Source organism: Mustela erminea, chromosome 4 (assembly GCF_009829155.1).
Source record: "Mustela erminea isolate mMusErm1 chromosome 4, mMusErm1.Pri, whole genome shotgun sequence".
Classification (NCBI taxonomy): Eukaryota; Metazoa; Chordata; class Mammalia; order Carnivora; family Mustelidae; genus Mustela; species Mustela erminea.
This window is the reverse complement of record NC_045617.1, coordinates 84,769,656-84,793,231: the sequence shown is the minus strand read 5'-3', so window position 1 is coordinate 84,793,231 and position 23,576 is coordinate 84,769,656. Positions and strand designations below refer to the sequence as shown.

At 39.5% G+C, this 23,576-nt stretch overlaps 1 protein-coding gene across 1 annotated transcript in view; it reads right to left on the bottom strand.

Annotated features, from left to right (window-relative positions):
• ZFAND3 (zinc finger AN1-type containing 3) overlaps positions 1–23,576 on the bottom strand; it is a 337,147-nt gene that overhangs the window by 291,989 nt on the left and 21,582 nt on the right. The window lies entirely within an intron of this gene.

Genomic DNA, 23,576 nt, shown 5'->3' with positions numbered 1-23,576 from the left:
AGCAAAGACAGGGGGAGAATCACTACAACAGGCCTCACTACAACAGGCCCCTCCCCCAGAAGATAAGCAAGAAATCCAGCCAAGACCAAGCTCACTTAGCAAGGAGAACAGCAGAATTCCAGAGGAGGAAAAAGCAAAGCATGGAATTCATGGCTTTCTTCCCATGATTCTTTAGTCTTGCAAAGTTTTTTTTTTTTTTTAAATTTTATTTTTTTCTTATTCTAATTTTTTACCTTTTACTCTTTCCTCTTATAACGTTTTTTAACTAGTTTATCTTAATACTTTTCATTAAAAAAATCTTTTTGAGGGGCGCCTGGGTGGCTCAGTGGGTTAAAGCCTCTGCTTTCGGCTCAGGTCATAATCCCAGGGTCCTAGGATCGAGCCCCGCTTCGGGCTCTCTGCTCATCGGGGAGCCTGCTTCCCTTCCTCTCTCTCTGCCTGCCTCTCTGCATACCTGTGATCTCTGTCTGTCAAATAAATAGTAAGATCTTTTAAACAAAAAATCTTTTTGAATTTTTTCATTATTATAGTCATTTTATCCTTCATTGTATCTAACTTTATTATTTGTATACACGTAGGGTTTTTTCTTCTAAAAAAATTTGGGATACAACTTCTTATAGATCAAAATGTTCCCTAAATCTAGCACAGGGCTTTATTATAATCTCCAGCCTGAGCAAATCCTCTCCACCTTTTTTTTCTTTCTTTTCCCAACCAACTTATCTTATCAACTCTTTTAGACGTTTTTAAAATTTTCATCTTTACACTCATTCCATCCCTTATCGTGTTTACCCTAATTTTTGTATATATAAATGTGTAAGTTTTTCCTTCTTTAAAAATTTTGGGAGGTAGTTTCTTCTAAGAGACCAAAGTACCAAAATTAAGTGGGTAGCTTTTTCTATTCACCAGTCTAATATATTTCTCTTTTTTTTTTTTTTTAATTTTTTTTCTTTAAATCCCCTTTCTTCCCCCCAAAGATTTGGAGTCTCTTCTGATTTGCTTAACACACATTTTTCTAGGGTCCTTGCTACCCTTTTAGTATTTTATTCTCTCCTTCATATATTCTTATCTGGATAAAATGACAAGGCAGAAAAACTCACCACAAAAAAATAAATAAATAAATAAAACAAAAAAGAGGCAGATCCAAAGGCTAGGGACCTAACTGATACGGACATTGGTAATATGTCAGATCTAGAGTTCAGAATGACGATTCTCAAGGTGCTAGCTGGGCTCAAAAAAGGCATGGAAGAGATTAGAGAAACCCTATCTGGAGAAATAGAAGCCTTTTCTGGAGAAATAAAAGAATTAAAATCTAACCAAGCTGAAATCAAAAAAGCTATTAATGAGGTGCAATCAAAAATGGAGGCTCTTACTGCTAGGATAAATGAGGCAGAAGAGAGAATTAGTGATACAGAAGACCAAATGACACAGAATAAAGCTGAGCAAAAGAGAGACAACTGCTAGACAACAAAGGGAGAATTCGAGAGATAAGTGATACCATTAGATGAAACAGCATTAGAGTAATTGAGATTCCAAAAGAAGAGAGAGGGGAGCAGAAGGTATACTGGAGAGAATTATTGTAGAGAATTTCCCTGATATGTCAAAGGGAACAAGCATCAAAATCCAGGAGGTGCAGAGAACCCCCCTCAAAATCAGTAATAGGTCCATACCCCATCATCTAATAGTAAAACTTACAAGTCTTAGTGACAAAGAGAAAATCCTGAAAGCAGCCCAGGACAAGAAGTCTCTAACATACAATGATAAAAATATTAGACTGGCAGCAGACTTACCCACAGAGACCTGGCAGGCCAGAAAGAAGTGGCATGATATATTCAGAGCACTAAATGAGAAAAACATGCAGCCAAGAATACTATATCCAGCTAGGCTATCATTGAAAATAGAAGGAGTGATAAAAAGTTTCCAGGACAAACAAAAACTGAAAGAATTTGCAAACACCAAACCAGCTCTACAGGAAATATTGAAAGGGGTCCTCTAAGCAAAGAGAGAGCCTAAAAGTAGTAGACCAGAAAGGAACAGAGGGGGCGCCTGGGTGGCTCAGTGGGTTAAGCCGCTGCCTTCAGCTCAGGTCATGATCTCAGGGTCCTGGGATCGAGTCCCGCATCAGGCTCTCTGCTCGGCGGGGAGCCTGCTTCCCTCTCTCTCTCTGCCTGCCTCTCTGTCTACTTGTGATCTCTGTCAAATAAATAAATAAAAATCTTTAAAAAAAAAAAGAAAGAAAGAAAGGTACAGAGACAATATACAGTAACACTCACCTTAGAGGCAATACAATGGCACTAAATTCCTATCTCTCAATAGTTACCCTGAGTGTAAATGGGCTAAATGCCCCAATCAAAAGATATAGGGTATCAGAAGGAATTTAAAACAAGAAGGAATTTAAAAAAAAAAAAAAAAAAAAAAAAAAAAACATCAATATGCTATCTACAAGAAACTTATCTTAGACCCAAAGATGCCTCCATATTTAAAATGAGGGGGTGGAAAACAACTTACCATGCTAATGGACATCAAAAGAAAGCTGGGATGGCAATCAGATAAATTAGATTTTAATTAGATTTTAAGCCAAAGACTATAATAAGAGATGAGGAAGGACACTATATCGTACTCAAAGGGTCTGTTCAACAAGAAGATCAGACAATTTTAAATATCTATCCCCTAACATGGGAGCAGCCAACTATATAAACCAATTAAAAACAAAATCAAAGAAACACACTGACAATACAATAATAGTAGGGGACTTTAACCCCCTCACTGAAATGGACAGATCATCCAAGCAAAAGATCAACAAGGAAATAAAGGCCTTAAATGACACAATGGACCAGATGGCCATCACAGATATATTCAGAACATTCCATCCCAAAGCAACAGAATACACATTCTTCTCCAGTGCACATGCAACATTCGTCAGAACAGATCACATCCTGGGTCACCAATCAGGTCTCAACCGGTACCAAAAGCTTGGGATCATTCCCTGCTTATTTTCAGACCACAATGCTCTGAAGCTAGAACTCAATCACAAGAGGAAATTTGGAAAGAACCCAAATACATGGAGGCTGAAGAGCATCCTTATAAAGAATGAATGGGTCAACCAGGAAATTAAAAAAGAATTGAAAAAAGCACGGAAACAAATGATAATGAAACACAATGGTTCAAAATCTGTGGGACACAAAAAGGCAGTCCTGAAAGGAAAATATATAGCGATACAAGCCTTTCTCAAGAAACAAGGAAGATCTCAAATACACAACCTAACTCTACACCAAAAGGAGCTGGAGAAGAACAGAGAAAGCCTAAACCCAGCAGGAGGAGAGAAATAATAAAGATCAGAGCAGAAATCAATGAAAGAGAAACCAAAGAAAAACAGTAGAACAAATCAACAAAACTAGGAGCCGAGCTGGTTCTTTGAAAGAATTAATAAGATTGATAAATCCCTCGCTAGACTTATCAAAAAGAAGAGAAAGGACCCAAATAAAATCATGAATGAAAGAGGAGAGATCACAACCAACACCAAAGAAATACAAACAATTATAAGAACATATTATGAGCAACTATACACCAGCAAATTTGACAACCCGGAAGAAATGGATGCATTCCTAGAGACATATAAACTACCACAACTGAACCAGGAAGAAACAGAAAACCTAAACAGACCTATAACCAGTAAGGAGATTGAGGAAGTCATCAAAAATCTCCCAACAGGGGTGCCTGGGTGGCTCAGTGGGTTGGGCCGCTGCCTTCAGCTCAGGTCATGATCCCCGGGTCCTGGGATTGAGCCCGGCATCGGGCTCTCTGCTCAGCGGGGAGCCTGCTTCACCCTCTCTCTCTCGCTGCCTGCCTCTCTGCCTACTTGTGATCTCTGTCAAATTAATAAATTTAAAAATCTTAAAAAAAAAAAAAAATCTCCCAACAAACAAGAGCCCAGGGCCAGACGGCTTCCCAGGGGAATTCTACCAAACATTTAAAGAATTAATTCTTACTCTCCTGAAACTGTTCCAAAAAGTAGAAATGGAAGGAAAATATCCGAATTCATTTTATGAGGCCAGCATTACCTTGATCCCAAAACCAGAAAAGATCCCATCAAAAAAGAGAATTACAGGGCGCCTGGGTGGCTCAGTGGGTTAAGCCGCTGCCTTCGGCTCAGGTCATGATCTCAGAGTCCTGGGATCGAGTTCTGCATCGGGCTCTCTGCTCAGCGGAGAGCCTGCTTCCCTCTCTCTCTCTCTGCCTGCCTCTCCATCTACTTGTGATTTCTCTCTGTCAAATAAATAAATAAAATGTTTAAAAAAAAAAAAAAAAGAATTACAGACCAATATCTTTGATGAACACAGACACGAAAATTCTCACCAAAATACTAGCCAATAGGCTCCAACAGTACATTAAAAGGATTATTCACCACGACCAAGTGGGATTTATTCCAGGGCTGCAAGGTTGGTTCAACATCCACAAATCAATGTGATACAACACATTAATAAAAGAAAGAACAAGAACAATATGATACTCTCAATAGATGCTGAAAAAGCATTTGACAAAGTACAGCATCCTTTCTTGATCAAAACTCTTCAAAGGATAGGGATAGAGGGTACATACCTTAATATCATCAAAGCCATCTATGAAAAACCCACAATGAGTATCATTCTCAACGGAAAAAAAAACTGAGAACTTTTCCATTAGGACAGGAACACAGCAGGGATGTCCATTATTACCACTGCTGTTCAACATAGTACTAGAAGTCCTAGCCTCAGCAATCAGACAACAAAAAGAAATTAAAGGCATCCAAATTGGCAAAAAAGAAGTCAAACTATCACTCTTTGCAGATGATATGATACTTTCTGTGGAAAACCCAAAAGACCCCACCCCAAATCTGCTAGAACTTGTACAGGAATTCAGTAAAGTGTGGATATAAAATCAATGCACAGAAATCAGCTGCATTTCTATACACCAACAACAAGACAGAAGAAAGAGAAATTAAAGAGTCAATCCCATTTACAATTGCTCCCAAAACCATAAGATACCTAGAAATAAACCTAAACAAAGAGGCAAAGAATCTGTACTCAGAAAACTATAAAGTACTCATGAAAGAAACTGAGGAAGACACAAAGAAATGGAAAAATGTTCCATGCTCATGGGTTGGAAGAACAAAAACTTTGAAAATGTCTATGCTACCTAAAGCAATCTACACATTTAATGCAATCCCTACAAAAATACCACCAACTTTTTTCAAAGAAATGGAACAAATAATCCTAAAATTTATATGGAACCACAAAAGACCTCGAGTAGCCAGAGGAATTTTGAAAAAGAAAGCCAAAAGTTAGTGACATCACAATTCCAGACTTCAAGCTCTATTACAAAGCTGTCATCATCAAGACAGTATGGTACTGGCACAAAAACAGACACATAGATCAATGGAACTGAACAGAGGGCCCAGAAATAAACCCTCGACTCTATGGTCAACTAATCTTTGACAAAGCAGGAAAGAATGTCCAATGGAAAGAAGACAGTCTCTTCAACAAATGGTGTTGGGAGAATTGGACAACCACATGCAGAAAAATGAAACTGGACCATTTCCTTACACCACACACAAAAATAGACTCAAAATGGATGAAGGACCTCAATGTGAGAAAGGAGTCCATCAAAATCCTTGAGGAGAACAGAGGCCGCAACCTCTTCGACCTCAGCAGCAGCAACTTCTTCCTAGGAACACTGCCAAAGGCAAGGGAAGCAAGGGCAAAAATGAACTACTGGGACTTCATCAAGATCAAAAGCTTTTGCACAGCAAAGAATCAGTTAACAAACCAAAAGATAACTGACAGAATGGGAGAAGATATCTGCAAACAACATATCAGATAAAGGGCTAGTATCCAAAATCTATGAAGAACTTATCAATCTCAACACCCAAAGAACAAATAATCCAATCAAGAAATGGGCAGAGGACTTAACCAGACATTTCTGCAAAGACGACATCCAGATGGCCAACAGACACATGAAAAAGTGCTCCACATCACTCGGCATCAGGGAATTACAAATCAAAACCACAACGAGCTACCACCTCACACCAGTCAGAATGGTTAAAATTAACAAGTCAGGGAATGACAGATGCTGGCGAGGATGCGGAGAAAGGGGAACCATCTGACACTGTTGGTGGGAATGCAAGCTGGTGTGGCCACTCTAGAAAACAGCATGGAGGTTCCTCAAAAAGTTGAAAATAGAACCACCCTACAACCCAGCAATCACACTACTGGGTATTTACCCTAAAGATACAAATGTAGTGGGGCGCCTGCGTGGCTCAGTGGGGTAAGCCTCTGCTTTGGCTCAGCTCATGATCCCAGGGTCCTCGCAGGGAGCCTCGCATCCAGCTCTGTGCTGGGCAGGGAGCCTGCTTCCCCCTCTCTCTCTGCCTGGCTCTCTGCCCGTTAAATAAATAAATAAAATCTTCATTAAAAAAAAAAAAAGATACAAATGTAGTAACCCAAAGGGGCATGTACACCCAAATGTTTATAGCAGCAATGTCCACAATAGCCCAACTACGGAAAGAACCTAGATATCCAACAACACATGAATGGATAAAGAAGAAGTAGTATAGATATACAATGGAATACTATGCAGCCATCAAAAGAAATGAAATCTTGCCATTTGCGATGACAGGGATGGAACTAGAGGGTATTATGCTGAGCGAAATAAGTCAATCAGAGAAAGACAATTATCATATGATCTCCCTGATATGAGGAAGGTGAGAGGCAACATGGGGGCTTTGGGGGATAGGAAAGGAATAAATGAAACAAGATGGGATTGGGAAGGAGACAAACCTTAAGGGACTCCTAATCTCACAAAACAAACTAAGGGTTGCCAGGGGAAGGAGATAGGGAGAGGGTGGTTGGGTTATGGACACTGGGGAGGGTGTGCGCTGTGTGTGAAGTGTAAAGCTGGTGATTCACAGACCTGTACCCCTGGGGCTAATAATACATTATATATTAATTTAAAAAATTTAAAAAATTTTCAAAAAATAAATAAAAGAACAAGGAGTTTCAGACAGCAAAACTGAGAATTTAACAACAGGGTAATGGAAATTGCAGTGTTAAGGAACTATTATTTGACCTTGTACAGGCTCTGAGGCCAAAGCAGAAAAACACTACACTTTCTCAAGGACCTAAGAAGTTAATAAGGACACTGAACTCTCGCCTCAATGAGGAATGGTAAGTCTATGTATCTAATGATTTACCTGATCTATATGTAATTTATACCTTAAGATTCCATCACACCATGGAAATAATTTGTGCCTTTCAACTCTGCCATAGCAGACAAAACTTTCAAAATTAAGAGCAGCCAGACGAAGTTCACAGACCTCTTAAAAGCAGAATTCTGTCATCCCTGTCCCTTGATACTGAATACTGACATACGAAATTTATTCCCCAAAAGGTAGAAGAATAAAACAAAAACAAATGAAAACTTTGGGAGGGTGGGCTGCCTCTATTGTCAAGTCTCCTAATTCCAATTCTCTGTATGTCAGAGAAAGATTGTCCATTTTCAAGTAATGTAAGAACAATATTTCAGCCCTTCAGTGGTCTCATAAATCATACTTAAACTACTCAACATGGCCTTTTTTTAAGGTGGGCATTATTCCACTTCTTGGACTATTTCCCACTATACCCCCACCTACCATGCCCTCTGGTGCATTAAGTGTCACCCTCACTAGGCTACATGAGGGCAGGGATGTGGTTCTTGTATCCCCAGTACCCAGAACCATGTCAGGCACAAAGTAAACAGTAGAATATTTGTTGACTGATTGGCTCCCACTCCCACAGCCAGTCCCATGATATTTTGTTTGTTTGTTTGTTTTAAGTAGGCTCCATGTCCTGCATGGAGCCCGACACAGGACTTGAACTCATGACCCCTGACATCAAGACCTGAGCTGAGATCAAGACTCGGACACTTAACCACCTGAAGCCACTGAGGCCACCCCCTCAACCCAGTTTAATATATGTGCTGCCGAAGCGAGCACCCCCCAAACCAGTTTAAAATAATCTCTTTATTAATCTCCGTCTATCCTTCCCCAGACTGAAAACCTTACCTCTTCCAAAAAAGTCTCTCCTGACTGGCTCCAAACAGCTTCAACTGAAAGAAAACCATCTTGCTTCTGTTAACACTTATATGTACAACTATCACTGATTTTATGTTTCAGTCATCGGTTTCATTCTTATCTATCTTCCCTTTTAGATAGGTTACTCACAGGCTAGAAACAAGCTCCCACTGAGGTAGTAAAACCTAACCGGAGTTGTGCCCAGGGTGAATGCTATGTGGTAATGACCCACTGCTCAAACTTGATTAGACACAACATAGCCATTTTTTAGGTACCTCAGCAAGCAAAAGCAGCAGCACCAAGTGAGAGCAGGAGAGAGCAGGGAGGAAGGGATATAACCAAGAAAGAGACCACCTACATAAGAGTACAGAAAAGGAGGAAAGAGGGGAGGCAAACCCACAAAGCCTCACTCATTCTTTTCCTCACTCAGGACCACTGTAAAACCTCCCACAAGGCACTTAAAAATTAAGTTTTAAGTCTCTAACTATCCTTCAGGACATTCTCCTTTTATTATTACAACTCTATTTCATCTAAAATAGTAAATTTTACACAAAAGTCCAAACAGTAATGGCACAAGTACAAACCATTAAATGAGGCAAATCATCTGGGAAAATAGGTTTTTATAAATTACTTACCATCCCACTCCCCCAGAAAAGGCACAGGGGAGGTAGAAGACAAAAAGAAAAAAGAAATAGCGCAAAGCAACTCTAAAAAGCATAGCCCTGCGGGGGCACATGGCTGACTCAGTTGGAAGAGCATGAGGCTCTTGATCTCCAGGCTGTGAGTTCAAGCCCCATGCAGAGTGTAGAGATTACTTAAACTTTAAAAAGAAAGAGAGAGAGAGAGAGAGAGAGAGAGAGAGCGAGCGCACTGTGGCTCTACGATATAGTACATCTGTACTCGCCACCGTCCCCCAATCTTCCCCTATTCTCTCATCTTCACAACTTTCTGGCCATCTGCTGCTACTGCTGAAGGGCAGCAGGAATATGGAACCTGAGCTAATTCATCTCAACTTGCAAGGCAGTTTATTTTATTCTTTTAAAGATTTTATTTATTTGTCAGAGAGAGCACAAGCAGGGGAAGCAGCAGGCAAAGGGAGAAGCAGGCTCCCTGCTGAGTAAGGAGCCTATGCGGACTCAATCCCAGGACCCTGGGATCATGACCAGAGCCAAAGGCATATGCTTAACCAACTGAGCCACCCAGGTGTCCCAAGGCAGTTTATTTTAATTACCTGAAGAATTACAACAACACTATTGGCTGATATGCCTTAAGACCTCTGTCAAAGCTTGGAGCTGATTTTTATAAAGATTGACTTCTACAGGGGGCGCCTGGGTGGCTCAGTGGGTTAAGCCGCTGCCTTTGGCTCAGGTCATGATCTCAGGGTCCTGGGATCGAGTCCCACATAGGGCTCTTTGCTCAGCAGGGAGCCTGCTTCCTCCTCTCTCTCTCTCTGCCTGCCTCTCTGTCTACTTGTGATCTCTCTCTGTCAAATAAATAAAATCTTTAAAAAAAAAAAAAAAAGATTGACATCTACAGGAAAACATGATGTTGAAGAATCTCATTTGTTTCAAAACTAGATCAAAGTTATAAAACTCCAAACAAAATACAAATTTAAAGGAAGTTGGCAGCTTTCTCAACAGTTCTCTTCTTCCTACCTATAATTGTCTTCAGCTTCATATAACACAAAACTACTAGCATTAAGGCAGAAAACACACCCCTCCCCTGTTTTCTCACGTAAGTCTTCTTGGACAAACTGTACTTTCTAAGCTACACAGCTCCCTCTCCAGTTAAAAAGTTCTGTGGCTAGTTTTATGACAACTCAAGAAGTTCTATTTCTGTATTTCCTAATTAAAAACTTACCATAGAAAGGATTTTTAACAAAAGCCAAAAGGAGGTTAGCAGAGAGTAATTTATGATGAGGCCACAGAGACAAAGGGAATATTCTACAGAGGCAGACTATCCAGTCTCCCCTTCCAGAGCTGCAGCTCCAGGAATCCAGTGATTCTTCATCAATTCAAATATAAAAATGATAATAAAACTCCCTGGTGTTGACAGTAAATGATTCTAAACTTCACTGCTGCCTGACAGGAACCTACAAGGCTTTACCTGCCCTCAATCTGTCCAGTTTGGAACTGCCAATTAGTAGCTTCTCAAAAGCAAATCTCAATGTAAGTCATTAAAAAATGTACTTTTCAAAGTGTCAAATACAATGGATTAGTCAAACTCAGCACATTAGAACAAAATAAAACCTGGGTGCCCAATTCTGGCTTCAACTGTCAAAGCCAAGTGACAAAGAACGTCATTCCAGAGCAAAGAAAGGATCAAATTCTTAAAACCGTTGTGATACACAGTCCCCTCAACAAAACACAGAGAATGCCAGCTGTGGCAGTCTAACAGATGTCTTCTGTGAAGTCTTAGCCTTTCTCAATCAGGGTTCCATGGGAGAGAATTAAACACTAATGCCCTAAGGCAGAAGTTGGCAAACCTTTTCTATTAATATTTCAGGCTTTTCAGATCACGTGGTCTCTGTCACAACTACTTGATTCTGTCACAGGAGCTCCAAAGCAGCTGTCAACAGCTAAGTAAATTGAATCAGAGTGGCTGTGTTGAAATGAAATTATTTAAGGACACTGAAATTTGAATTTCTTATCATTTTCACAGAAATAATCTTTACTCAATGATTTAAAAACATAAAACTGTTCTTATTTAAAAAAAAAAAAAATACAAAAAACTTAAGTTCCTTGGCTAGATCTGGTTCTGGGCAGAAGTTTGCAAGACCTATTCCCTAAGGCACCCCTTATATGTAATAAATGCACTTCTCTCTTATGCGTCCAGAATGGTACTAATTACGTATTGTACTAGAGGAAACTTGAGAAAACAGTCACTCAAATCATTTTGTGTGTGTCTACAATACTCTGTCTAAAAAAGTACTGTCTAGTATGAAGATAACTGGTGAGATTTTATTAGCACTTGTTAACTTACACAAGAAGCTACACAAGCTATTTTAAGTTTCGAAATATTAAAAAATATAAAAAGGAACTTTCGTGTCCAATATATTGCCAATAGATGTTGTAAATCAAGGTGCTTCAAATTAAATCTCTGGTTAATATCTGACCAGAAACAGTAAAGAAATTCTTATAGTAATGTCAAGAATTCAATTATCATCTTTCAATATATTTTGTATCTTAAGTAGTTGTTTCTTTTGAAAGCAAAACCTACCAGAATAAAAATCACAAATATAAATTACAGGATTGCCTCAGAAACTCATATACCAGATTTGAGCTCCGGCTCTACCTCTTTCAAGGTGAGTGTGCCTGAGCAAGTTTCAGACTCTTATCCAACTGTTTAGGAGAGGAAATACATGCGACCCTTCAACAATAATCAGAAGTGTACAAGCAAGCTCAGGTGAAAGAGTGTACACAGAATACAGGGCTAAGGAAACAGCGGGTGCCATTATTAAGTGCCTGATAAGCTTTCTTCATGTTATCATCTTCCACTTTTTAGTAACTGCCAAATGGAAGATAGTGCACCTAGGAGTATATTCCATTTAATTGAAGCAAAGCGCAAGGTGAGGCACTGTGGAAAAAATGAAGATTAATGAGAGGGGCTCAGTACTCAGCTTACAAAGAACTGAAACATGTACACATGAGGTCAGTGCTGAAAGAGAAACTGACAACCCACATGAATGAACTGTGAAGTAGAAAAAGTTTCAGAAGTAATATTTAATAAGGGTCTGAGTATGTAATGAGAGACATCCTATTGGAGAGAGATTTACAAAAGGTGAGAGAACACTCCACACAACCCAGAACTGCATGCAGGGCAGTTCAAGCTCTAAAACAAATTCCCAAAAGGAGCATTTCAGTTTTAAAATCTAACTGGATTAACTGGGATCTAACTGGGAGAGAAAAATCTTACCGCTAATCTTTAACTTCTGAAAAGTAAACATCTTAAAAGATAAGGGGGGGGGGCGCCTGGGTGGCTCAGTTGGTTGAGCAACTGCCTTCGGCTCAGGTCACAGTCCTGGAGTCCCGGGATCGAGTCCCGCATCGGGCTCCCAGCTCCATGGGGAGTCTGCTTCTCCCTCTGACCTTCTCGCCTCTCATGTTCTCTCTCACTGTCTCTCTCTCAAATAAATAAATAAAATCTTTAAAGAAAGAAAAAAAAAAGAGATAAGCAGGGGCCCGTTTTAAGCTAAAGAATTAGGAAAATCATGAACCATACTGGTTTCAACCCATTTCATCACTTCCCGAAACACTTCACTGACATTATCTAAAAGGTATGTTTAGGGGCACCTGGGTGGCTCAGTGGATTAAGCCGCTGCCTTAGGCTCAGGTCATGATCTCAGGGTCCAGGGATCAAGTCCCGCGTTGGGCTCTCTGCTCAGCAGGGAGCCTGCTTCCCTCTCTCTCTCTCTCTCTGCCTGCCTCTCTGTCTACTGTGATCTCTCTTTGTCAAATAAACAAATAAAATCTTTTATAAATAAATAAATAAATGTTATGTTTAGAGGGAACTGCATTACAGGGAAGGGACAAGTTGGGCCTAGCAAGCCGCTCAAGGAGCAGACACGGATACACTCAGCTCTCCTGATGACACATGCAATTCATCAACCTACTCCAAAAACCAATTTCTTAAATCTGCAAGTTATCACAGTCCTCAGTAAGAAAAAAGCAATATTAACAAGCCAGTTCTTAAAAGAATAAGCTATGTATGCTTCCTTGGGAGGAGAGTGATTAGGAAAACTGTTATTCTTCTAGAGTTTACTTTGTCTACATCATTAAAAACCTTCTCCATACCCAAATTTCACTAGTTTTTACCCCGCTGCAAATAATAAAGTATGTTTACCTTGGAACCTTGCCTGGGCCAAGTATTAACCCAGAAGAAAATAAGAAAGGTGTTCTGTAATTCAGTTACCTTTCCCTCCCAAGACTGCCACTGCACCAGGGGAAAAATTAAAGATGACCCCAAAGTGCTTCTTCTCTCATTGACAGATGGAGTCCAATTTTCCTCCCCTTGAATCTGGGCAAGTTCTGTAACTGCTGTGACCAGGAGAATATGGCAGAATATGCTATGCCAGTTTCCAGCCACTCCTGTCAACTGTGAAAAATGATACTAAACTCTTTTTAAGACTCTAGGTTCTGGGGGGGCCTGGGTAGCTCAGTGAGTGAAAGCCTCTGCCTTCAGCTCAGGTCATGATCCCAGCACCCTGGGATCAAGCCCTGCATCAGGGTCTCTGCTCAGCACAGAGCATGCTTCCCCCTCTGTCTCTCTGCCTACTTGTGATCTCTGTCTGTCAAATAAATAAATAAAGTCTTTAAAAAAAAAAGACTCTAGGTTCTGGAGTGGCTTGTTAAGAAGCAACAGGTAACCAGAACAGCCACCAGATCACGGTTCCAGCTTTCAGGGCTTTAACCACACTCACAGCCAAAACGTAAAAGGAAGTAAAAAAGGAAATAAAAACTTAAAGCAGTTAAATTGGGGGGCACAGAATATGCTGTCAATTCTCAGAACATAAAAAAGAAGACCACAGCGTCCAGACTCCTCCTAAGAGATGCAAATTTCCAAAACATAATGTCAGTCAGTTTCCTTAAGGAAACGTTATAAAAAGAAAACCCCTTGAGTATGCCAAAACAATGCATTTATTCTTTACACCAAAGTAAACCCTCTGCTCTAAAAGGTTACCTACCAAATAGTAGTCATCCTGAAAGTAGTACTTGTGGAGGAGGAAGAGAATAGACAACTCTATGCTTTATACAATTCTGAATTGCTGAAAATAAGCATGTAGTATTTTTTAAATTTTAAAAGGATTATTTCCTTTGGGGGAAAAAACCTGCAAACCACTGTATTCATAACTTTTAAATGCCTTTTAGATAAATTAAGAATGAAAGCAAATGCCAGTCTTAGCTATGCTCTCAGAGAATGAAGGACAGTGTCAGCCCTTAAATGTGCACCTATTTCTAACAATGAGTTCAGCCTACATTCCCTCTACCTTGTATCTCCTTCCCATCCACTAGCCTCACACCTGCATAGGGTGGCGCTTCCAGTTAGCACAGTGCCAAAGGGGTGGAGCACACCTCCAAAGGGGTGGAGGGCTGTGAAATTACTTTGACTTCCCTCTTTTAACCTCTGAATAGTAGGTAAGAGGAAAACAGTTTCAGAACTTCCCCCCACACCTCCAGCAATCCTGTGCAAGACTTCTTGGACACCATTTCCCAAGGTGTTTGTTCTCTCTGCCTTTGAAAATGAGCACAACGATCAGATGTATATGAAAAAGAGTGTAAGTACAGCACCTGGGTGGCTCAGTTGGTTAAGTGTCTGCCTTCAGCTCTGGTCATGATCCCAGGGTCCTGGAATAGAGTCCCACATCAGGCTCCTTGCTTAGCGGAGAGACTGCTTCTCCCTCTCCCCAACTCCCTCACCGTGTGCTCACACAGGCACTCTCTCTGACAAATAAATAAATAAAATCTTAAAAAAAAGAGAAGTAGTAATCAAATCACAAAAATGAAGGGCAGGAAAGAAAGAAAAGAATTCCTCCCTTGAATATCTTTAAGTTTTCACAAACTATCCATATCTCTGACCTCTTCTCTCTAGACCAATTCCTTCCTCCTAAAAAATTCCATCAAGAGACAGAGAAGGAAAAGATGAAATTCAGAGTACTTCATTCTGCTTCTAGTAATCAACATCAAGTAAAATGTCAAACTGTGAAAGGAAATCACCACAAGGAAAGCTGCAAGATTCTGCAATTACCACAGGGTTTCCATTTAGGTTTTATGTTGAGAACTCAATGTTACCTACAAGCACTTCCAGGAGTCCTTCCCAACCTTCAGTTTATGAACAGACTTCCTAAAAGGACAGAAATGTTCAGCTAGTGTTTATTCCAAAACATCATTTACTACAGTCTTATGATCTCAGATTCAAGTTTTTCTCTTTATTAAACACTAATACTCCAATTTAGTTTCCACCCCTCATAGAAAAATACAGATACACAAATTGAAATACAAAATGAACTGGTAAAAATAAGAATTCCAAAAAAACTAGATATAGAAATAACAGAAGTACAGATTGGTAAATTTAGAAATGACATATGAAACAGATTGTTGAAAAATGACCAAAGGACCACCCTTTGTGTCGCATGCTGAATACATCAATAATAGAGAGCAACTTGAAGAGCTGGAGATGGAGAAGAGGGAATTATTTTCAAAGGAGTATAAAACATACAAAATTAAGAAATAATCTTATTATATAAAATATGAGTTAGTTAAAAAAGATCTTTTAACTTTTAGTATATGTTCCATGGGACATCTGGTTGGTTCAGTCAGTTAAGCACCTGCCTTCGGCTCATGTCATGATCCCAGGGTCCTGGGAACAAGTTCCAGCAGGGAGCCTACTTCTCCCCCTGCCAGTGCACTCTCTCTGACAAATAAATAAATAAAATCTTTTTTAAAAAAAAATTTTTAGCATATATTCCAATCACTTTTGTGGTGAGAGAAGAGGGATAAAACACTGATGATAGAAAAACTATTAGATGTTTGGAAATGTTAAAGGCACATTAAGACAGATGTCTGATTCAGAAAGAACAGTAAAAGTAGTCTCACTTACCAATGATTATGCCAACAGTAAAGGTTTTTAACAAGGAAAATGCTGATTAATTGCAAAAATAGGCTAAATAGGCTCATTCGTCAAGTCATGAAGTTAACACTGGTCTCTGAACAGGAATACAGTGGGCCACAAAGTTCCCTAAACAAAAAACTCTCATACTAGTTCTCAGTACTGCCTTCAGCTTTAGGAAGAAGGGCACGATTTTTTTTTTTAAAGATTTTATTTATTTATTTGACAGAGACCACATGCATGCAGAGAGAGAGAGGAGGAAGCAGGCTCCCCGCTGAGTAGAGAGCCCAATGTGGGGCTCTCCGCAGAACCCTGGGATCATGACCTGAGCGGAAGATAGAGGCTTTAACCCACTGAGCCACCCAGGTGCCCCGGCCATGATTTTATGAAATTGGATCACAAGTAAGAACAGGAATGCTTTAGTCTTTAAAAAAAATAAAAAAATAATAAAAAATAAAAAATTTTTTTTACCTTAACAGGGCACAGTGACCTAAATGCATTAAGATTTTTAAAACCATCCCCTAGTAGAAATCAATACATAATGTATGAGATGATTTGGAACTGGGGTGGCTCATGGGACATCTCCAAAACCACACCTAAAATCAAATCAAGGAACTAGAAAAAGCAAGGCTGGAATATAAAGTTACCCAAGAAAATTACAGTCTACTCTCATCTATTTCCTGATGTCATGTTCACAGGTAATTGATTTTTGTATTACTATTTTTTAAAAAGCAAATTAAGTGTCTATAAACAGAATAGACAAAATGGTAGCATAATCACACAATGGAATACTAAAGAATCACAATAATAAAAAGGAATAAACTACTGCACACATACAACACATAAATACCGAAAACACTACACTGAGTCAAAGAAACCTTAGCAGAAACAGCACATGTCATATGACTCCATGTATGTGACCTGAAAAACAAGCAAAACTACTCCAGTGGGGAAAAAATTAGAACAGTGGCTGCCTGGGAAGGGAAAGAGAAAACAGGAGTTGGGGGAACAGACTGACTGGGAAGAAACATGACAGAACTTTCTAAAGTCTGAGTAAAATATACATACTACACTTATAATACAGTATATATTCTGACAGAGGTTTAGGTTACACAGGTGTATTCATTTGTCAAAATTCATATTAGTATACTTAAGATTTTTGTTTTTCACTGTATGTATATTGTATTTCAAAACAAAAAAGAAACAGTGAACTCCAGTTAATACTATGCATATCAAAGTGTTTGGAGGTAAAATGTACCGATGTCTACAATTTACTTAGAAAATAAAAAAATAAGATGGATTAATAGATGGACAGAGGGATAAAAAGCAAATAAAGCAAAATGCTACAGAATACAGGTGGAGGTAAATGGGTATACAATCTATACAACTCTTCTCATTTTTTCTGTTTTTCATGACAAATGTACATCACAAAATGTTAGGAGAAAAAAGAAAACTAGACATTAGAAAAATAGTCTCTTTCTACAAAACTATTACTCAAAGAATTAAGGCTCATCTGGATCCTCCACTTTAGAACAGGGACTATCATTACCCTCTTCCATTACTGGAATAAAAGATTACTCAAGATCACCCAATTTCCTCTGTGCTGAATCGTCTACCACCCAAAAAACTTCTGATTGTTTCTCAAGTATCTTGAAACTGTAAAAGGGATATTGTGCAGTCAGGCAAATGTATAAAAGCATTACAGTCACAAAGTATAACCTAAGAAGTTTTCAATCAATTGGTTCTATGCTTTTTTAGTATAATTATTCTTCCTTTTATCTCTGGTTTTCCTAATCAACTGGTGACTTTGGTTGGCATAATCATCTCTCCATCCGAGGAAACTTTCAATAAAAGAGTTTCTGGTTTGGAAGCGAAGGACCATACACTGGACAGCAACGTCTCAACAAACAACATCAAAAAACACCAAACCTGAAAAGGCAGCCATGTCTGAAGCAAGCAACCAGCTGGTTTTATCATCTGTAAAATTCGAATAACATCTGTCCTACCCACAACAGGCTTGTGAGGTTAAATGAGTTAACATACATAAAAGCATTTTAAATATAAAGTCCTATTAACAACAATAGCCAAACTATGGAGAGAGCCCAAATGTTCATGACCAATGACTGGATAAAGAAGATTTGGCATATATATAATAATACACACACACACACACACACACACACCCCACACGCGTGCGTGCGGAATATTACTCAACCATCAAAAAAATGAAATCTTTCCATTTGCAACAGTGTGGACAGAGCTCGAATGTATTATATTAAATGAAATAAGTCAGTCAGAAAAAGACAAATATATGAACTCACTCATGTGTAGAATTTAAGAAAACAGATGAACACATGGTGGGGGGAGAGGAGAGGGAAACAAACCCTAAGAGACTTAAGGACAGAGAACAAACAGGGCTGATGGAGGGTGGGGAGTGGGGGACGGGCTAAGATGGGTGATGATTAAAAAGGGCACTTGTGGGGGCGCCTGGGTGGCTCAGTGGGTTGGGCCGCTGCCTTCGGCTCAGGTCATGATCTCAGGTCCTGGGATCGAGCCCCACATCGGGCTCTCTGCTCTGTGGGGAGCCTGCTTCCTCCTCTCTGCCTGCCTCTCTGCCTACTTGTGATCTCTGTCAAATAAATAAATAAAATCTTAAAAAAAAAAAAAAAAAGGCCCACTTGTTGCGATGAGCACTGGGTACTGTACGTAAGTGATGAATCACTGAATTCTACTCCAGAAACCAATACTGCACTGTACGTTAACTAAGTAAAATTTAAACTAAAAGAGAAAGAAAGAAAATAAAGTCCTACACAAATGTAGTATATTATGATTCCACAACGTTACTAATGACTTCTTGAAACCACCTGTGTAATTGGACAAATAAGGGAAGAATTACTGAAACGGATTACTACCATAGTTATAAAGTCACTTAACAGAATTTTCCAGTATAAACACCTCAGCCACAATGATCAGTGCTGACTGACATGGACATCTGTGTGAGTAAAGAACTATAACTCCCAATTTATCCAAAAGGACTTTATGTCTCATCCATATCCCAGTACACAGAGTACATAAGTGAGACAGACACATGTCTGTCTTAGTAACACAATGTCTTAGTAGCATACTTGTGGGAGTACTACTAAATACCTCTTGAAACCCATGGTTTGTAACACTACTAAGCAATTCAAAAACCCTAAGTGAAACAGTTACCATCAAGTTTATTATCTTGACTTTTATTAGATTCCCATGAAAATCATCATCAGCACCTAAGGGTTCATATCAAAAACTCATTCTGGTTTTGAAAATAAATACATTTCTCCTCAATCCCTATAGCTACTCAACAGATTCAGCAAAACTTTAACAAAAATGTATCCTTTGTACAACCCTTTAACAGGAATCTGGCAAGAAGTATGAAATGGGGGGCGCCTGGATGGTTCAGTGGGTTGAAGCCTCTGCCTTCAGTACAGGTCATGATCCCAGGGTCCTGGGATCGAGCCCCACATCGGGCTCTCTGCTCGGCAGAGAGCCTGCTTCCTCCTCTCTCTCTCTGCCTGCCTCTCTGCCTACTTGTGATTTTTGTCTGTCAAAAAAAGAAATAAAAAACCTTAAAAAAAAAAAGTATGAAATGCACGCTAATCCTTTGGCCAATTTTTCAAAGGGTCAACAGAGGCTCTTCTTTGTTCCAAAAGCAATTCAATTATACAGAAAAATAAAAAACATGAATATATTTAAAACACTTGCTCTTCAACATAGCAATGACCCATCAGAACAAGATTTAACAGTATGTTAAACTTTGTGTGAACACAGTTATCTTTCATATCAAAATCTGAATACAAAACTCCATCTAAAGCTGCTTCTTGATTCTGTAGGACTCCCACAAAACACACATTTAAAAGCCAAGCACAACCATTGTCCTTGTAACCAATGTCCTGGGATCTGGGGGTAGGGAGAATCTAAATTTCAAATGTTTAAGTGGAAGAAAGCATGGCATTCCATGAGTTAATTGAATACTGACAAGTATTAAATGAAGTCCAATCCCCTACTACTATGTGCATATTATGAAAATATATTTAATCTTCTACTTAAAGGAATCGCCATGATTTCCAATTAGTTTAGAGTGAAACTGTAGCATAGTAGGAGGAATACAAGTTCAAAAAACGAGTCAAGCCACTGACTCGCTTTGTGAAACACTGGAAAACTAAGACTGTTTTCTTATCTGTGAAACAGGAAACCATTCTTTCACCAACCACACAACTCCTACTAGCCTTGGGAAAGTAATACATATAAAAAGAGTGGCATCGGGCGCCTGGGTGGCTCAGTGGGTTAAGCCGCTGCCTTCGGCTTGGGTCATGATCTCGGGGTCCCGGGATCGAGTCCTGCATTGGACTCTCTGCTCAGCAAGGAACCTGCTTCCCTCTCTCTCTCTCTCTCTGCCTGCCTCTCTGTCTACTGTGATCTCTGTCAAATAAATAAATAAAATCTTGAAAAAAAAAAAAAAGAGTGGATCTAGTAAATGGTAACAACTATTACTGCTTTCAGTACTAGTGCATATTTGAGCTAATACTTTAAAAAGTGGGGGGGAGGAAAGGAGAAATCACAAAATACTCTGAGATGAAAACATACCAAACCCTACAGGATCCAGTTAAACCAGTGCTTAAGAGGAAAATTTATACATATAAATGCCTATGTTAAGAAAGAAAAAATCTCAAATCAATCTACTTAAAACATGAGAAAAATTGCAAACCTAAAGCAAATGAAAAGAAGGAAGATTTAAACAAAAAGGAATGATATAAAGAAAAATATTATAGAAATAGAAAATTGGTAGTTGAAATACTTTCCACAAAAAAGGCCCAGATACAGATGGTTTCACTGATGAATACAATCAAATATTCAAAGAATTGATTCTAATCCTTCATAAACTCTTCCTCCAAAATAGAGGGAACACATCCTAACTCAATCTACAAGGTCAGTATTACCGTGATACCAAAGCCAAAGACATCACAACAAAAGAAAAATAGAGACCAAAATTTCCTACAGACACAAAAATCCTTAATAAAATCCTAGCAAACCTCCAGTAACAAACAAAATAATTATACACTGGGGCGCCTGAGTGTCTCAGTGGGTTAAGCCACTGCCTTCTGCTCAGGCCATGATCTCAGGGTCCTGGGATTGAGTTCCCTCATTGGGCCTGCTTCCCCTTCCTCTCTCTCTCTGCCTACTTGTGATCTCTATCTGTCAAATAAATAAAAATCTTTAAAATAAAAAAATTAAAAAAAAAAAAAAACATGGGGTGCCTGGGTGTCTCAGTGGGTTAAAGCCCCTGCCTTCAGCTCAGGTCATGATCTCAGGATCCTGGGATTGAGCCTCACATCAGGCTCTCTGCTCAGCAGGGAGCCTGCCTCCCCTCTCTGTCTACTTTTGATCTCTGTCAAATAAATAAATAAAATCTTTAAAAAAATAAAATAAAATACCATTATACACCAAAACCAAGTGGCATCTGGGGTGCCTGGGTGGCTTGATCAGTTAAGCATCTGCCTTCAGCTCAGATCATGATTCCAGGATACTGAGACTGAGCCCTGTGCTGGGCTCCCTGCTTCTCCCTCTGTCTGCCGCTCCCCCTGCTTGTGCTTGCTCTCTCTGTGTCAAATAAATACATAAAATCTTTAAAAATAAATAAAAATTTTAAAATGTAAGACCAATCAAGATTGGTTTAGCATCTGGAAAATCAAAGCAATAGATCATATATGGATAGATTAACGCACGAAAACCACATGATCGTCTCAACAGGTCATTGATGTCACATGACCATTGATGTCACATGATCATTCCAACATTTTAGGAAAACCATTTAAACAAATCCAACACTCTTTCATGAAAATGAAAGAAAAAACTCAACAGCCTTAGAAACAAACTTGCTCAACCTGATAAAAATATTCACAAAAATTGAGGCGTCTGGGTCAGTAAGTGGGTTAAGCTTCTAACTTAGGCTCAGATCATGACCCCAGGGTACTGGGATGGAGCCCGTCACTGGGCTCTCTACTCAGCAGTGAGTCTGTTTCTCCCTCCCCCTAAGCCCCTCCAGCTGCAGCTGCTTGTGTTCACTCTCACTCTCGCTCTCAAATAAAGTCTTTAAAAAAGAAAAAAAAGATTATCCTATTTTTAAAAAATATGTCTACAGGGACGCCTGGGTGGCTCAGTTGGTTAAGCAGCTGCCTTCGGCTCAGGTCATGATCCCAGGGTCCTGGGATCGAGTCCCACATCGGGCTCCTTGCTCGGCAGGGAGCCTGCTTCTCCCTCTGCCTCTGCCTGCCTCTCTGTCTGCCTGTGCTCGCTCGCGCTCTCTCCCTCTGTCTCTGAAAAATAAATAAAATTTAAAAAAAAAAAAAATATATGTCTACAAAAACTAACATCATTACTATAATTAACATCATCACTTAATAAGGAAAATGGGAACGCTTTCCCCTAAGATCTGGAACAAGACCAGGATGTCTGATTTGACCTTTTTTTTTTTTTAAAGATTTTATTTATTTATTTGACAGAGAGAGATCACAGGTAGACAGAGAGGCAGGCAGAGAGAGAGAGGGAAGCAGGCTCCCTGCTGAGCAGAGAGCCCGATGCGGCTCCATCCCAGGACCCTGGGATCACGACCTGAGCCGAAGGCAGAGACTTTAACCCACTGAGCCAACCAGGTGCCCCTGCTTTTACCATTTCTATTCACGTGGGAGGTTCCAGCCTCCAATTAAAGCAATCACAATTATGCAAGAAAAAAAACTAAATAAACAAAAGGCATCTAAAGTAGAAAATAAGTAAAACTATCCCTACTTACAAATGACATGATCTTGTATGTAGAATAATTCTAAGGAATTCACTAAAAAACTACTGGAGCTGTGCACGACTGGGTGGCTCAGTGGGCTAAAGCCTTCAGCTCAGATCCTGATCCCAGGATCCTGGGACTGAGCCTCGCATCAGGCTCTCTGCTCAGCAGGGAGCCTGCTTCCTCCTCTCTCTCTGTCTGCCTCTCTGCCTACTTGTGATCTCTCTCTGTCAAATAAATAAATAAAATTTAAAAAAAAAAAACTACTGGAGCTAGTAAGTTCAGGATGTAAGATCAGGATATAAGATCGATATACAAAAAAAATCAACCGTATTTCTGTACAGTATCAATGACCAATCCAAAAATAAAATTAAGAAAATAATTACATTTGTTGGACCTGTGTGGCTCAGTCAGTTGAGCATCTGACTTGGTATCGGCTCAGGTTGAGATCTCAGGTCATGGAATGTGTCTGCTTGTCCCTCTTCCCTTTCTGCCCACCTCCCCACACCCACTTACATATGCATGTGCATGCTCACTCAGGGGAGCGTGCTCTCTCATAAATAAATCCTAAAAAAATAATAACAAAAGAATTACACTTAAAATAGCATCAAAACAAAATAGTTGTAAACAACACAAGTACCAGACTTGTACAAGAATACTGTCACACACTGTTGAAAAAAACTGAAGGCATAGATAAATAGGAAGATATGCCAATGTTTAAGGATGGAAAGACTAAATGTTAAACAGGGTAACACTCCACAATTAACCTACAGATGCAATGCAATCCTGTATCAAACTCCTAGTGGGCTTCTTTGCAGAAACTGACAAGCTGACCCTAAAAGTCATATTGAAATGTAAAGGACACAAAATAGCCGAAACAATCTTGATGAAGAACTAAACTGGAGGACTCACACTTTCTAATTTCAATACTTATTACAAAATGAGTCCTCATATGCACAGCATAAAGACAGGCATTATAGGGCGCCTGGGTGGCTGCCTTCGGCTCAGGTCATGATCTCAGGGTCCTGGGATCGAGTCCCACATCGGGCTCTCTGCTCAGCAGGGAGCCTGCTT